Below are 14,784 nucleotides of genomic sequence, written 5' to 3'. Positions count from 1 at the left end.
CCATACAGAACAACAAAATTGAAAAATCTACATCAGACATTCAAAAACCAACAAGCCTGCTATCCCAACCTGATTGGCCCCTAAAAATTCTGATACCCCATAACTGAATGCAATATACTCACATAGAGACTACCTTACACTGCGTATAAAACCAAAATCGCATTTGGATAGAAACTGTTTCTCAGGCGGCTAGTCCTAGTCTTTATAACCCTGGACCTTCTTCCAGAAGGCAGAAGCTGAAAGAGATCTTCAATAGATCGATCCATATACAGCAAAAGGGTGAGGAAACTGTGATTCTCCAGATGTTGTGAAGTGATGGGAGTTGGCTTGCATCTAGAACATCTGGAGAACTACAGTTATTCACAAAAGGTTTGGTTTTGGTATGAATGGGACTATATTTATGTAGCTTTCCATTATTAGATAATTTCAGTGAAGGGCCCTTGCTGATTATCCAAAATGAAGGGCTTTATTTGACAACCTGGAATGGGTGCAAAGGAAGAAGACGAAGACAATCAAGGGTCTGGAAACCAAAACTTTTGAGGAATGGTTGAGCGAGATGGGTATGTGTAGCCTGGAGAAGAGGAGATATGAAAGGCCATCTTCCAATATCTGGAAGGGCTGTCCATGGAAGATGGAGAAAGCTTGCTTTCTGCTGCTCCTGAGGGTAGGAACCAAACCAACTGAATCAAACGACAAGAATCAAGTGGTTTGGGTTTCAAGTACGCATTGGGAGGAACTTCCTGATGGTAAGAACTGTTCAACAGCAGAACAGATTTCCTTGGAAGGTGGTGGACTCTCCTTCCTTGGAGATTTTTCAATGGAGGTTGGATTAATAATAATAATAATAATAATAATAATAATAATAATAATAATATATTTATACTCTACCCATTTGGCTGGGTTTCCCCAACCACTCTGGGTGGCTTCCAACAGAATATTAAAATACAATAGTCTATTAAATATTAAAAGCTTCCCTAAACACGGCTGCCTTCAGATGTCTTTTAAAAGTCTGGTAGTTGTTTTTCTCTTTGACATCTGATGGAAGGGCGTTCCACAGGGTGGGCACCACTACTGAGAAGACCCTCTGCCTGCTTCCCTGTAACTTGGCTTCTCGCAGGGAGGGAACCGCCAGAAGGCCCTCGGAGCTGGACCTCAGTGTCTGGGCAGAACGATGGGGTTAGCGACTTTCCTTCAGGCATACTGGGCTGAGGCTGTATAGGGCTTTAAAGGTCAGCACCAACACTTTGAATTGTGCTCAGAAATGTCCTGGGGGCCAGTGTAGGTCTTTCAGGACTGGCAGCCACTCCCAGTTACCAGTCTAGCTGCTGCATTCTGGATTAGTTGTAGTTTCCTGGTCACCTTCAAAGGTAGCCCCACGTAGAGCGCATTGCAGTAGTCCAAGCGGGAGATAACCAGAGCATGCACCACTCTGGCGAGACAGTCCACAGGCAGGTAGGGTCTCATCCTGCATACCAAATGGAGCTGGTAGACAACTGCCCTGGACACAGCACTGACCTGCGTCTCCATGAACAGCTGTGAGTCCAAAATGACTCCCAGGCTGTGCACCTGGTCCTTCAGTGGCACAGTCACCCCACTCAGGACCAGGGAGTCCTCCACATAATCTGTCACGGATTCTTGAGCTGTGATGCCTGCATTGCAGGGGGTTGGACTAGATGACCCTGTACCCCTCAAAGAGCTGCCATTCTCAGAGTGGTTTAACTATCAATCCCTGTTCCTAGGGAACTCTAGGAATTGTGGCTTTGGGCAGAGAATTGTTGTTGTTGTTTAGTCGTGTCCGACTCTTCATGAGCCCCTGGACCAGAGCACGCCAGGCACTCCTGTCCTCCACTGCCTCCCACAGTTTGGTCAAACTCAAGCTGGTAGCTTCGAGAACACTGTCCAACCATCTCATCCTCTGTCGTCCCCTTCTCCTTGTGCCCTCCATCTTTCCCAACATCAGGGTCTTTTCTAGGGAATCTTCTCTTCTCATGAGGTGGCCAAAGTCTTGGAGCCTCAGCTTCAGGATCTGTCCTTACAGTGAGCACTCAGGGCTGATTTCCTTCAGAATGGATAGGTTTGATCTTCTTGCAGTCCATGGGACTCTCAAGAGTCTCCTCCAGCACCATAATTCAAAAGCATCCATTCTTTGGCGATCAGCCTTCTTTATGGTCCAGCTCTCACTTCCATACAGCACTACTGGGAAAACCTTAGCTTTAACTATATGGACCTTTGTCGGCAAGGTGATGTCTCTGCTTTTAAGGATGGTGTCTAGGTTTGTCATTGTGGGCAGAGAATAGGGACCTTCAAACAACTCTCAGCCCCCTGAACAAACTACAGCTCCCAGGATCCTTTGGGGCAAACGAGAGCTGTTTAAAGTGGTATCCTAGAGCCTTAAATGTAGAACGCAGCCGATTTTGCCATTGCAAAGGAGCTCCGATCAGCTCTTCCACAGTCACTGAGTCCATATTTCTTCCTGGAAGAAAAACACACACAGAACAGCAACAGAAACATCTGATTTCTCAGAACCTCTGCTGATATCTTTTAGGCTCTTTGGTGGGGGTGACCTAGGATGCAACCACAACTTTGTGGGCAAAGGGGAAAAAAACAATCTGTGTGTCTTAGATAAATTAGAAAACAATCCAAACTCTGTATTATCAGTTCCTGTTTTCCCGCTGCTCTGGTTTATTTATCTGTCGTTGCCTCCTGATCTTGTTTGCTCAGGGAAATCTGAAATTATCCCAGCTTGTGGGGCCAAAGCTCTTTAAAACATGGGCTTTCACCCGGTCAGCAAAACCCCAGGGAGAGAGCAAACCAGAGGAGAAGATAAAGTCAGGATGCTGAGTTCGAGTGAATGGCAAGGAGAAAGAGGACAGAGGACAGTTTTCCTCCCTCTCTTCTAACGCTGGAACTCAAGGGCATGCAACACAGCTGAGAGTTGGAAGATTTGGGCAGATAAACGATGGACTTATTAACGTACCACAGAGTTAAGCTATGGAGTCAGGGACAGCCGCCAACATAGGTGGCTTTAAAAAGAGAATTGGGCAAATTTCTGGAGGAGGAGAGAAGGGCCACCGATGGCTTGTAGGCAGGAGGGCTATGCTGAGCGTTCACAGAGCCAGGAAATCCTTCTGAATACAGTGGTACCTCGGGTTAAGAACTTAATTCGTTCTGGAGGTCCGTTCTTAACCTGAAACTGTTCTTAACCTGAAGCACCACTTTAGCTAATGGGGCCACTGTGCCACCAGAGCATGATTTCTGTTCTCTTTTTATAGTTTTTTTTATTAGATTTTCCACAATGATAACACAAACCACAAAGCAAAATGATACACAAAAACAGAAAAAGTGAACAATAAACACATAAACAATAACAACAAACTTAATTCTTCACAAATCCAACCTTTTAAACATCTTGGTTGACTTCCTCAAATCCCTCCCTTCTGAGTTTCCTTGTAATTAAAAGTAACAGCTTTCCAATATCATTATTAAACTAAAACAATTTGCAATTATAGTCCATCTTATTCACTTTTCTTAACATTCTAAATCCCATTTAATTATAACTTACTTAGTTTAATCCTAGGCCTATTTGTTTCTTTCAAGTAATTTCTAATTTTTTTATATTACAATATTTATTCAAATAGTCCTTAAATTTCCTCCAGTCCTCTTGAAACTCCTCTTCTTTCTGGTCACGGATTCTTCCAGTCAGGTCAGCTAGCTCTGAAAAGTTCATCATCTTCATCTGCTAGTTTTCCACTGTTGGTAGTTCTTGTGTTTTCCAATTTTTAGCAAGTAATATTTGGGCGGCCGTTGTTAAGAACTTTGCTTCAGGATGAGAACAGAAATCGTGCCCCGGCAGCGTGGCAGCAGCGGGAGGCCCCATTAGCTAAAGTGGTGCTTCAGGTTAAGAACAGTTTCAGGTTAAGAACGGACCATCAGAACAAATTAAGTACTTAACCCGAGGTACCACTGTACTAGGGTAAAGCATGCAGAAGAATATACAAAATGCATCGCCAATTGGGGCGATTTGCTGGCAAGATGTGTATTCTGGACAAAATGGAATATAATAAAGTGTGTATAAGGGGGAAATTGCTGCATGATGCTGAATTGAAAATTACTCAAAAGGACTTTTTTAAAAAATCAGAAACTGATGTGGAAATTTGGACAGAACCTAACGATGGAAAAATAAGGAGCAGAAAGAAAACAAAAATGTTTTCCCTTGTCCTTCCTTCTTTTCCTTTCATCACAGCAAATCACTGTGTTATTCTGATCTTCCTTTTGGAAGTACGTGATAGAGACCAGAAAAAATTGTTTGGTCTACTTTCCACAGTGGACCAATCAGATTTGAGGCTTCCAAACTTGCTTAAGACCCTGTGAGATGCACATTTCTCTGGATTTGCTGAAGCAGCATGGGATTTAATGAAGCAGTTGGTAGTGTGCAAAAGATGAACGCAGAAAATATATAGCGGTATTTTATGTTAAAATCTAATGGAAAAAAGTATTTTTTCTAGATGAAAGAGTTGAAAAGCACCAAAGGATTCTTATTTTACATTTTTAGAAATGTGTAGTTTACATTGCAAACGAGCACATTTTAAATGTGTGCACAACTTTTGCGTGCGCACATCTTTTTTTAAAAAAAAGTTCACAGAATCTGCACGCAAAGCAACAGATCTGCAACTGAGTTCCAGTGAAATGAAACAGGACAGAATTGGCTACTCTGTCCATCTCTAATATATGGACTCCACAGAGTAGACCACAGCAAGTAATTTGTGAAGGAACCTGCTGGATCCCTGTACACTCTCTGTGGATCTTTACAGTCCATCCTGCCTTGTGAGTTGAGTCGCTTAGACAGACTCATTTATGGTGTACCTTGGTTCTCAAACTTAGTTCATTCCAGAAGTCCGTTCCAAAACCAAAGCGTTTCAAAACCAAGGCATGCTTTCCCATAGAAAGTAATGCAAAACAGATTAATCTGTTCCAGATTTTTTAAAGCAACCCCTAAAAGAGCAATTTACTATAAAATAAATAAGACAGTAGATGATAAAAATTAAATTTATTATTATTTTCTTAGCTGCACTGATGATAGTCCTTGTTTGGATGGGGCGCTTTGATCCATTTCCACAGTCACACAATCAATCAATCAATCAATCAATCAATCAATCAGTAGCTGAACTGGGTTCCACACAGTCACAAAAACAAATTAACTGAAAAAGCCTCAAAAACAAAAACGCAAAATAAACAGCAATAACAAAAGTGCCAAATACAGTGATACTTTGGTTCTTGAACTTAATCCATTCCTGAAGTCCGTTTGACTTCTGAAATGTTTGAAAACCAAGGCAGGGCTTGTGATTGGTGCAGGTGTCCTGGAAACAATAGCCGACAGCCACATCGGACGTTCGGGTTCCGAAAAACGTTCGAAAACCGGAACACTTACTTCTGGGTTTTAGACATTTGGGAACCAAGGCGTTTGAGAACCAAGGTACCACTGTATTAAGGAAAATACGGGGGACTTCCTGATGTGGGCTGTTTCTCAATTATTATTTTTTTTAAAAAATGTTGCTTTGGGGAATAATAATAATAATAATAATAATAATAATAATAATAATAATAATAATAATTTATTATTTATACCCCGCCCATCTGGCTGGGTTTCCCCAGCCACTCTGGGCGGCTTCTAACAAAAGATTAAAAATACATTAAAACATCAGTCATTAAAAACTTCCCTAAACAGGGCTGCCTTCAGATGTCTTCTAAAAGTCTGGTAGTTATTCTTCTTATTAGTTCTAGTTTCCAGGTCACCTTCAAAGGTAGCCCCACGTAGAGCGCATGGCAGTAGTCCAAGCGGGAGAAAACCAGAGCAGTATGGTAAGACAGTCTGCGGGCAGGGAGGGTCTCAGCCTGCATACCAGATGGAGCTGGTAAACATCTGCCCTGGACACAGAATGGATCTGCGCCTCCATGGACAGCTGTGAGTCCAAAATGGGAAGCTCACAAGCAGGGCATAAAGAAAGCAGATTGCCAATCCCAGCAGCTGGTACCGAGAGAGATACACTGTCCCTGAATATGCTCTGCTAATTGGTAGCTGCCTCCTTAAAAGGTAAAGGGACCCCTGACCATTAGGTCCAGTCATGGACGACTCTGGGGTTGCGGCACTCATCTCGCTTTCTTGGCCGAGGGAGCCGGCGTACAGCTTCCGGGTCATGTGACCAGCATGACTAAGCCGCTACTAGCGAACCAGAGCAGCGCACAGAAACGCTGTTTACCTTCCCGCCGGAGTGGTACCTATTTATTTACTTGCACTTTTGATGTGCTTTCGAACTGCTAGGTTGGCAGGAGCAGGGACCGAGCAACGGGAGCTCACCCCGTCGCAGGGATTCGAACTGCCGACCTTCTGACCGGCAAGTCCTAGGCTCTGTGGTTTAACACACAGGGCCACCCGCATCCTGGTAAGCCTATCTAAAACCATCCAAGCCCCCATCTCGCCAGGCAGCAGCAAAACCCACCACGTGGAAACCTTTGCTCCTTCCTTATCCCAGAGCTCGTGAGTCACTCTCCGTCTCTTCTGATACCTTTTCCCATGTGGGATGTTGTTTAATTCTCAGCCCACACACAGAGCAGCCTCCTTTGCTGGCTCCTTTTCTTGCACAGGCTGCGAAATCTCGATAATCTGGAGCAATTTGTTACATCCGGCCGCGGCTTATTTTTTTGACCCCCGGGGGTCAAGTACTTGCCTGGCTCGCGGCCCGCTCTCGTCAGATAACTTACAGCTCCCATATAGGCACTTTCCCCAGATTCCTTCTTCTGCGACTTCTTGCCTTGAGTAATTCAGCGAAGTTGTAGCCAACGCTGCCCATTGCATCTATATCTATATCTATATCTATATCTATATCTATATCTATATCTATATCTATATCTATATCTATATCTATATCTATATCTATATCTATATCTATATCTATATCCCTCGGTGGTTTGATATCTCCCCCCCCCCAATTTTTTTTATTGTCTTTTCCACATTTATAACAAATATAAGAAAAACACAAAACAAAACATCTTACAATACTAAAAGAAAAAAGAAAAAAAGCAGTCATTACTTCCAAATTCCAAGTTTAACTTTCATCAACACAGGAGCCACATATATGGAGAAACGTGACTCAAAGAAGTAGGAGGCCCAGGGTTCACTCTGATTGTTTAGAAATACACAATCGCTTTGAGGTCCTCTCCCCTAGCATGGAAGACGAAGAGCAGACTCCATTTGAGGATCTCTCCCTCATTACAGTCGATCAGGTATATGAAGACGAGCAGCAAAGTCAGTCCTCAGGGAATGTGCAGGCGACCTTGGAACGGACAGCTCACGGAAGAACCCCGACCAAACCCAAGAGGAGGCGTGTAGTGGTGATAGGGGATTCCCTACTGAGGGGAACAGAAGCAGTGATCTGTGGGCCTGACAAGATGTCTCGGGAAGTGTGCTGTCTCCCCGGGGCTAAGATCCAAGATGTAACTGAACGACTGCAAGGAATCATAAAACCCACTGACAAATACCCCTTCCTCTTGGTTCATGTGGGAACCAATGACACTGCAAGCAATAGCCTCCAGAAGATCAAAAGAGACTACGAGGCTCTCGGCAGGAAATTGAAGCAACTAAATGCACAAATTGTCATCTCGTCTGTCCTCCCAGTTGAACGACGTGGCCCAGGGAGAGAGGGGAAAATAGTGGAAGTGAACAGCTGGCTTCGCAAATGGTGTAAACAGGAACGGTTTGGATTCTTAGATCACGGACTGCAGTTTCTTGAAGATGGACTTCTGGCAAGTGATGGGCTGCACCTCACAACGGTTGGGAGGAATGTTTTTGCCAAAAATCTCAGAAACCTCATCAGGAGGGCTTTAAACTGACTAATGTGGGGGAGGGAGACAGTGCTCCTGAAGGTAGGAGTCTATCAATTAATGAAGATGATCATCCAAATGTCATAGACCAAATGGAACAAACAGCACGCGGACCTAGTGGTGGGAGGAAAAAATCCTTAAATAAGAGACACGGGGGAATGATTAATGGACTTCAATGTCTGTACACTAATGCGCAAAGCATGGGAAATAAACAAGATGAGCTTGAGCTCTTGGTACAGCAAACTAAATATGACATAATAGGCATCACTGAAACCTGGTGGGATAAGTCCCACGATTGGAATGTAATAATGGGGGGATACAATCTATTTCAGAGAAACAGACCAGACAAGAAAGGAGGAGGAGTGGCGTTATATGTCAGGGATGTGTATACCTGTGAAGAGATCCAAGATTTAGAACCTCAAAGCCAATGTGAGAGCATTTGGGTCAAAATTAAGGGAGAGAAGAATAACAGAGACCTCATTGTGGGAGTTTACTATAGATCCCCAAGCCAAACGGAGGACATAGATGATGCCTTCCTGGAACAGATGGCCAAGCATGCAAAAGGAAGGGAGATAGTAGTAATGGGGGACTTCAATTACCCGGATATTTGTTGGACGTCAAACTCAGCCAAGAGCATAAGGTCAAACAGATTCCTCACTGGCCTTGCAGACAACTTCATTGTCCAGAAAGTGGGAGAAGCAACAAGAGGAACAGCCATTTTAGATCTGGTCCTAACCAATGTTGATGACCTGGTTAGTGGGGTAGAAGTGGAAGGATCATTAGGCGCGAGTGATCATGCTCTTCTGAAGTTTACTATACAGCGGAAAGGAGCAGCCAAGCATACTAGGACTCAATTTCTTGACTTTAAGAAAGCCGACTTCATAAAACTTAGGGAAGTGCTGGGTGAGATCCCATGGACAGCAATACTAAAAGGAAAGGGAGTTCATGATGGCTGGGAGTTTGTTAAGAGGGAGATAGTAAAAGCACAACGTCAGGCAATACCAATGAGACGGAAACATGGAAGGTGCCTAAAGAAGCCAGGGTGGCTATCTAAAGAACTTTTAACTGAATTAAGATTAAAAAAGGATGTGTACAAAAAATGGAAAAGGGGGGAAACCACCAAAGAGGAATTCAAACAAATAGCCAGCACGTGTAGACACAAAGTCAGAAAAGCTAAAGCACAGAATGAACTCAGGCTTGCTAGAGAGGTTAAAAGCAACAAAAAAGGCTTTTATGGGTATGTTCGTAGCAAAAGGAAGAACAAAGAAACAGTGGGGTCACTCAGAGGAGAAGATGGTGAAATGCAAACAGGGGACACAGAAAGGGCTGAACTCCTCAATGCCTTCTTTGCCTCAGTCTTCTCCGATAAAGAAACCAATGCCCGACCTGAAGAATTTGGAGCAAATGATTCTGCAAAGGAAACACAGCCCAGAATAACTAAGGAGACAGTACAAGAATATTTGGCTAGTTTAGATGTATTCAAGTCTCCAGGGCCAGATGAACTGCATCCAAGAGTATTAAAAGAACTGGCAGATGTGATCTCAGAACCACTGGCAGTCATCTTCGAGAAATCCTGGAGAACAGGCGAAGTCCCGGCAGACTGGAGGAGGGCAAATGTTGTCCCTATTTTCAAAAAGGGGAAAAGAGAGGACCCAAATAATTACCGCCCAGTCAGTCTGACATCAATAGCAGGGAAGATTCTGGAGCAGATCATTAAGCAAACAGTCTGTGAGCACCTAGAAAGGAATGCTGTGATCACCAATAGTCAGCATGGATTTCTGAAAAATAAGTCATGTCAGACTAACCTGATCTCATTTTTTGACAGAATTACAAGCCTGGTAGATGAAGGGAACTCAGTGGATATAGCCTACCTTGATTTCAGTAAGGCATTTGACAAGGTGCCCCATGATATTCTTGTAAAGAAGCTGGTAAAATGCGGTCTTGACTCTGCTACCACTCAGTGGATTTGTAACTGGCTGACTGACCGAACCCAAAGGGTGCTCATCAATGGTTCCTCTTCATCCTGGAGAAGAGTGACTAGTGGGGTGCCACAGGGTTCTGTCTTGGGCCCGGTCTTATTTAACATCTTTATCAACGACTTGGATGATGGACTCAAGGGCATCCTGATCAAATTTGCAGATGACACCAAACTGGGAGGGGTGGCTAACACCCCAGAGGACAGGATCACACTTCAAAACGACCTTGACAGATTAGAGAACTGGGCAAAAACAAACAAAATGAATTTTAACAGGGAGAAATGTAAAGTATTGCACTTGGGCAAAAAAAATGAGAGGCACAAATACAAGATGGCTGACACCTGGCTTGAGAGCAGTACATGTGAAAAGGATCTAGGAGTCTTGGTTGACCACAAACTTGACATGAGCCAACAGTGTGACGCGGCAGCTAAAAAAGCCAATGCAATTCTGGGCTGCATCAATAGGAGTATAGCATCTAGATCAAGGGAAGTAATAGTGCCACTGTATTCTGCTCTGGTCAGACCTCACCTGGAGTACTGTGTCCAGTTCTGGGCACCACAGTTCAAGAAGGACACTGACAAACTGGAACGTGTCCAGAGGAGGGCAACCAAAATGGTCAAAGGCCTGGAAACGATGCCTTATGAGGAACGGCTAAGGGAGCTGGGCATGTTTAGCCTGGAGAAGAGGAGGTTAAGGGGTGATATGATAGCCATGTTCAAATATATAAAAGGATGTCACATAGAGGAGGGAGAAAGGTTGTTTTCTGCTGCTCCAGAGAAGCGGACACGGAGCAATGGATCCAAACTACAAGAAAGAAGATTCCACCTAAACATTAGGAAGAACTTCCTGACAGTAAGAGCTGTTCGACAGTGGAATTTGCTGCCAAGGAGTGTGGTGGAGTCTCCTACTTTGGAGGTCTTTAAGCAGAGGCTTGACAACCATATGTCAGGAGTGCTCTGATGGTGTTTCCTGCTTGGCAGGGGGTTGGACTCGATGGCCCTTGTGGTCTCTTCCAACTCTATGATTCTATGATTCTATGATTCTATGATTCACTGTAGTCTGACTTCCTCGATTCCACCCCTAACTGAATTTCATTGTAACACCTTTTTAACAGGTCTCCAAAATCCTCTTTCTAATACAATTAACTCCTCTTCAACTAACTATCTTCATCTCTTTTCTTTTTGACTTAAATCCATATTACTCTACAACATTCTTATTCTAATCCTAGGCCTATCAGATACTTTCAAGTATCTTCTAATTATCTTATATTACAATATTTAGCTAAATAGTCTTTAAATTTCTTCCAGTCTTCTTGGTACTCCTCTTCTTTCTGATTCTCCCAGTCAGTTCAGCCAGCTCCAAAAACTCCAACATCTTCAACTGCCATTCTTCTACCGCTGGTATTTCTTGGGATTTCCATTTTTTTGCTAATAGCAGTCTTGCCGCTGTAGTGGCATACAAAAATAATCTAACATCTTTTTTGGGCAATTCTAATCCTTTTTGGGAGTTTGATATCTTGAGGTGTATCGGGATCTTTACAGTAGCAATTTATTCTGAGTCAGTTCTTAAAGTTCCCATACTTTTTTGGGGGGTCCCACTGCCCCTCTTGTTCCATAAATTCATCCCCAGCACCCCCTGACCTACCCTATAAAAAGCATTATTCAGAAGAGCAGTTTGCATGACCCACAAGGGAAGATAATAACCACACAAACTTCAGCTGGCTGCATTTCCACAGAATTTGCAAATCTTCCTTGCCAAACAGATTGCAGAAAAAGCCATGGGCCTTTACATGCACATTTCCCTTGCTTGGGAATTATTGTAAATAATTTTGCCCAGCATTCACATTCCTGCATGCAATCTTGCGCTTACTTTTTTATTTTTCACTAATATTTGCAGTTTTGTGGACACTTTTTTTTTGGCTGTGGAAGAACTGCACCACAAGATTCAATTAAAAAAAAAAGAATAGCATTTTTATCATTGCTTCTTGGTTTGGGAAGTGTGAATTAAATGTTAACAATGAACTAATTCCTCTATATCTCGCTAGGTAGCTACCCAGCATCTATGTATTATCATCATTATGTGTATATTCCACCTTTTTTCCAAGGAGCTCAAGGTGGCAAACAGACTTCTCCCCATCACCATTTTATCCTCACGTATCACAGGTTAGACTGAGAGACAACAATTGGCCTAGGGCCACCCAGTGAGCTTCATAGCTGAATTAAGATTTCAACTCTCATCTCTCAGGTTGTAGTCCAACAGCCTAGTCATTATGCCATACTTACTGTTTTCTATATCTATCTATCATCTATCTATCATCTATCTATCTATCTATCTATCATCTATCTATCTATCTATCTATCTATCTATCTATCTATCTATCTATCTATCTATCTAATCTATCATCTATCATCTATCATCTATCATCTATCATCTATCATCTATCTATATCTATCTATCTATCTATCTATCTATCTATCTATCTATCTATCTATATCTATCATCTATATTTATCTATCATCTATCTATCTATCTATCATCTATCATCTATCTATCTATCTATCTATCTATCTATCTATCTATCATCTATATTTATCTATCATCTATCTATCTATCTATCATCTATCATCTATCTATCTATCTATCTATCTATCTATCATCTATCTATCTATCTATCTCATCTATCTATCTATCTCTTCTATCTATCTCATCGACCGATCCATCGATCGATCTCTCCCCCATCTTGTTCTAATTTCTTCTCTTTTTTTGCTAATAATAATAATAATAATAATAATAATAATAATAATAATAATTTATTTATACCCCACCCATCAGGCTGGGCCTCCCCACCCACTCTGGGCAGCATCCAACAAAATATTAAAATACAGTAATGCATTAAACATTAAAAGCTTCCCTAAACAGGGCTGCCTTCAGGTGCCTTCTAAAAGTCTGGTAGTTGTTCTTCTCTCTGACATCTGGTGGGAGGGCGTTCCACAGGGCGGGTGCCACTACCGAGAAGGCCCTCTGCCTGGTTCCCTGTAACTTGGCTTATCACAGTGAGGGAACCGCCAGAAGGCCCTCGGAGCTGGACCTCAGCGTCCGGGCAGAATGATGGGGGTGGAGGTGCTCCTTCAGGTATACTGGACAGAGGCCGTTGAGGGCTTGAAAGGTCAACACCAATACTTGGAATTGTGCTCGGAAATGTACTGGGAGCCAATGTAAGGTCTTTCAAGACTGGTGTTATGTGGTCAACCCCCAAGTGTTTCTGAAATGCAGTAGCAAATGAATAAAACTTTGTTTCCAACTTTGTTTTTAGGCCACGACAACCGGAACTGGATACCGAGATTGGATTTCAACCGAACCTGTGGATTGGAATTAGTATTTCTAGTTGGAATCGATGCTCAGATTCCATCAACCGTCTTGTCTTTGTCTCTGTCCCTCTGGAATGGGCTCTTTTTCACTCTGTCTGGCCACCGGCTACCCTATTCCTCACAACCTCCGCCATGTCGTTCCCTCTGCTTGGAACAGCCACCTCCGCTTCCTTCTCCCGAATGAGCCCAACCCTCTCCACAGACCCACTTCTACTGGTTTCTCTCCATCCCCTTAATTCTTTGGGGCACCTCCATCCTATCCCTGTCTTTTATCCTGTAATAAAGACTACAGATCCCTGAGCTTGGATGCTGCGACTCAGTGTTCTAGGCAAAGACCAATGTTGGCACTCGATTAGCTTGAAATTGTAGTCCTCTTCTACTACTAGTAGTAACACAATAGTAATTTACTACTAGTAGTAACACAATAGTAATTTACTACTAGTAGTAACAAAATAGTAATTTACTACTAGTAGTAACACAATAGTAATTTACTACTAGTAGTAACACAATAGTAATTTACTACTATTAGAGATAGTCCTGGCAACTAAGCACTATTAAGCCTCTCTTACTGACATACAAAAAAGCATTAATCTTTGGCTCCTGTGTGTAGCTGTGCTAAAATGGTTATATCTAGCCAAGCTACCTCATGTTCCAGAGAAGTTAGCCATTTCACAAAAATGGTTATTGGGATGTATAATAACAATAATGATGATAATAATTTATTATTTGTACCCCACCCATCCGGCTGGGTTTCCCCAGCCACTCTGGGCGGCTTCCAACAGATTAAAAACAGAATAAGACATCAAACATTAAAAACTTCCCTAGACAGGGCTGCCTTCAGATGTCTTCTAAAAGTCAGATAGTTGTTTATTTCCTTGACAACTGGTGGGAGGGCGTTCCACGGGGCGGGCACCACTACCGAGAAGGCCCTCTGCCTGGTTCCCTGTAACCTCACTTCTCAGAGGGAACCGCCAGAAGGCCCTCGGGGCTGGACCTCAGTGTCTGGGCTGAACGATGGGGGTGGAGACACTCCTTCAGGTATACTGGACCGAGGCCATTTAGGGCTTTAAAGGTCAGCACCAACACTTTGAATTGTGCTCGGAAACGTACTGGGAGCCAATGTAGATCTTTCAAGACCGGTGTTATGTGGTCTCGGCGGCTGCTCCCAGTCACCAGTCTAGCTGCCGCATTCTGGATTAGTTGTAGTTTCTGGGTCACCTTCAAAGGTTGCCCCACATAGAGCACATTGCAGTAGTCCAAACGGGAGATAACCAGAGCATGCACCACTCTGGCGAGACAGTCTGCGGGCAGGTAGGGTCTCATCCTACGTACCAGATGGAGCTGATAAACAGCTGCCTTGGACACAGAATTGACCTGCACCTCCATGGACAGCCGTGAGTCAAAAATGACTCCCAGGCTGCACACCTGGTCCTTCAGGGGCACAGTGTCCCCATTCAGGACCAGGGAGTCCTCCACACCTGCCCGCCTCCTGTCCCCCCAAAACAGTGCTTCTGTCTTTTCAGGATTCAACCTCAACAAAGCCAAACCTCAACAAAGCCAAA

At 43.3% G+C, this 14,784-nt stretch overlaps 1 protein-coding gene across 1 annotated transcript in view; it reads left to right on the top strand.

Moving 5' to 3' along the window:
• MYL3 (myosin light chain 3) overlaps window positions 1–13,522 on the top strand; it is a 42,648-nt gene extending 29,126 nt beyond the window's left edge. Inside the window, exon 7 of the mRNA XM_081163959.1 lies at window positions 13,168–13,522. The gene's annotated coding sequence lies outside the window, so the exon portion shown is untranslated. The remainder of the gene's footprint in view (window positions 1–13,167) is intronic.
• Window positions 13,523–14,784: the final 1,262 nt, after the last annotated feature.

Source organism: Podarcis bocagei (assembly GCF_964188305.1).
Source record: "Podarcis bocagei genome assembly, chromosome: 12".
NCBI classification, from domain to species: domain Eukaryota; kingdom Metazoa; phylum Chordata; class Lepidosauria; order Squamata; family Lacertidae; genus Podarcis; species Podarcis bocagei.
The sequence above is the reverse complement of the archived record's forward strand: the minus strand, read 5'-3'. Positions and strand labels throughout refer to the sequence as shown.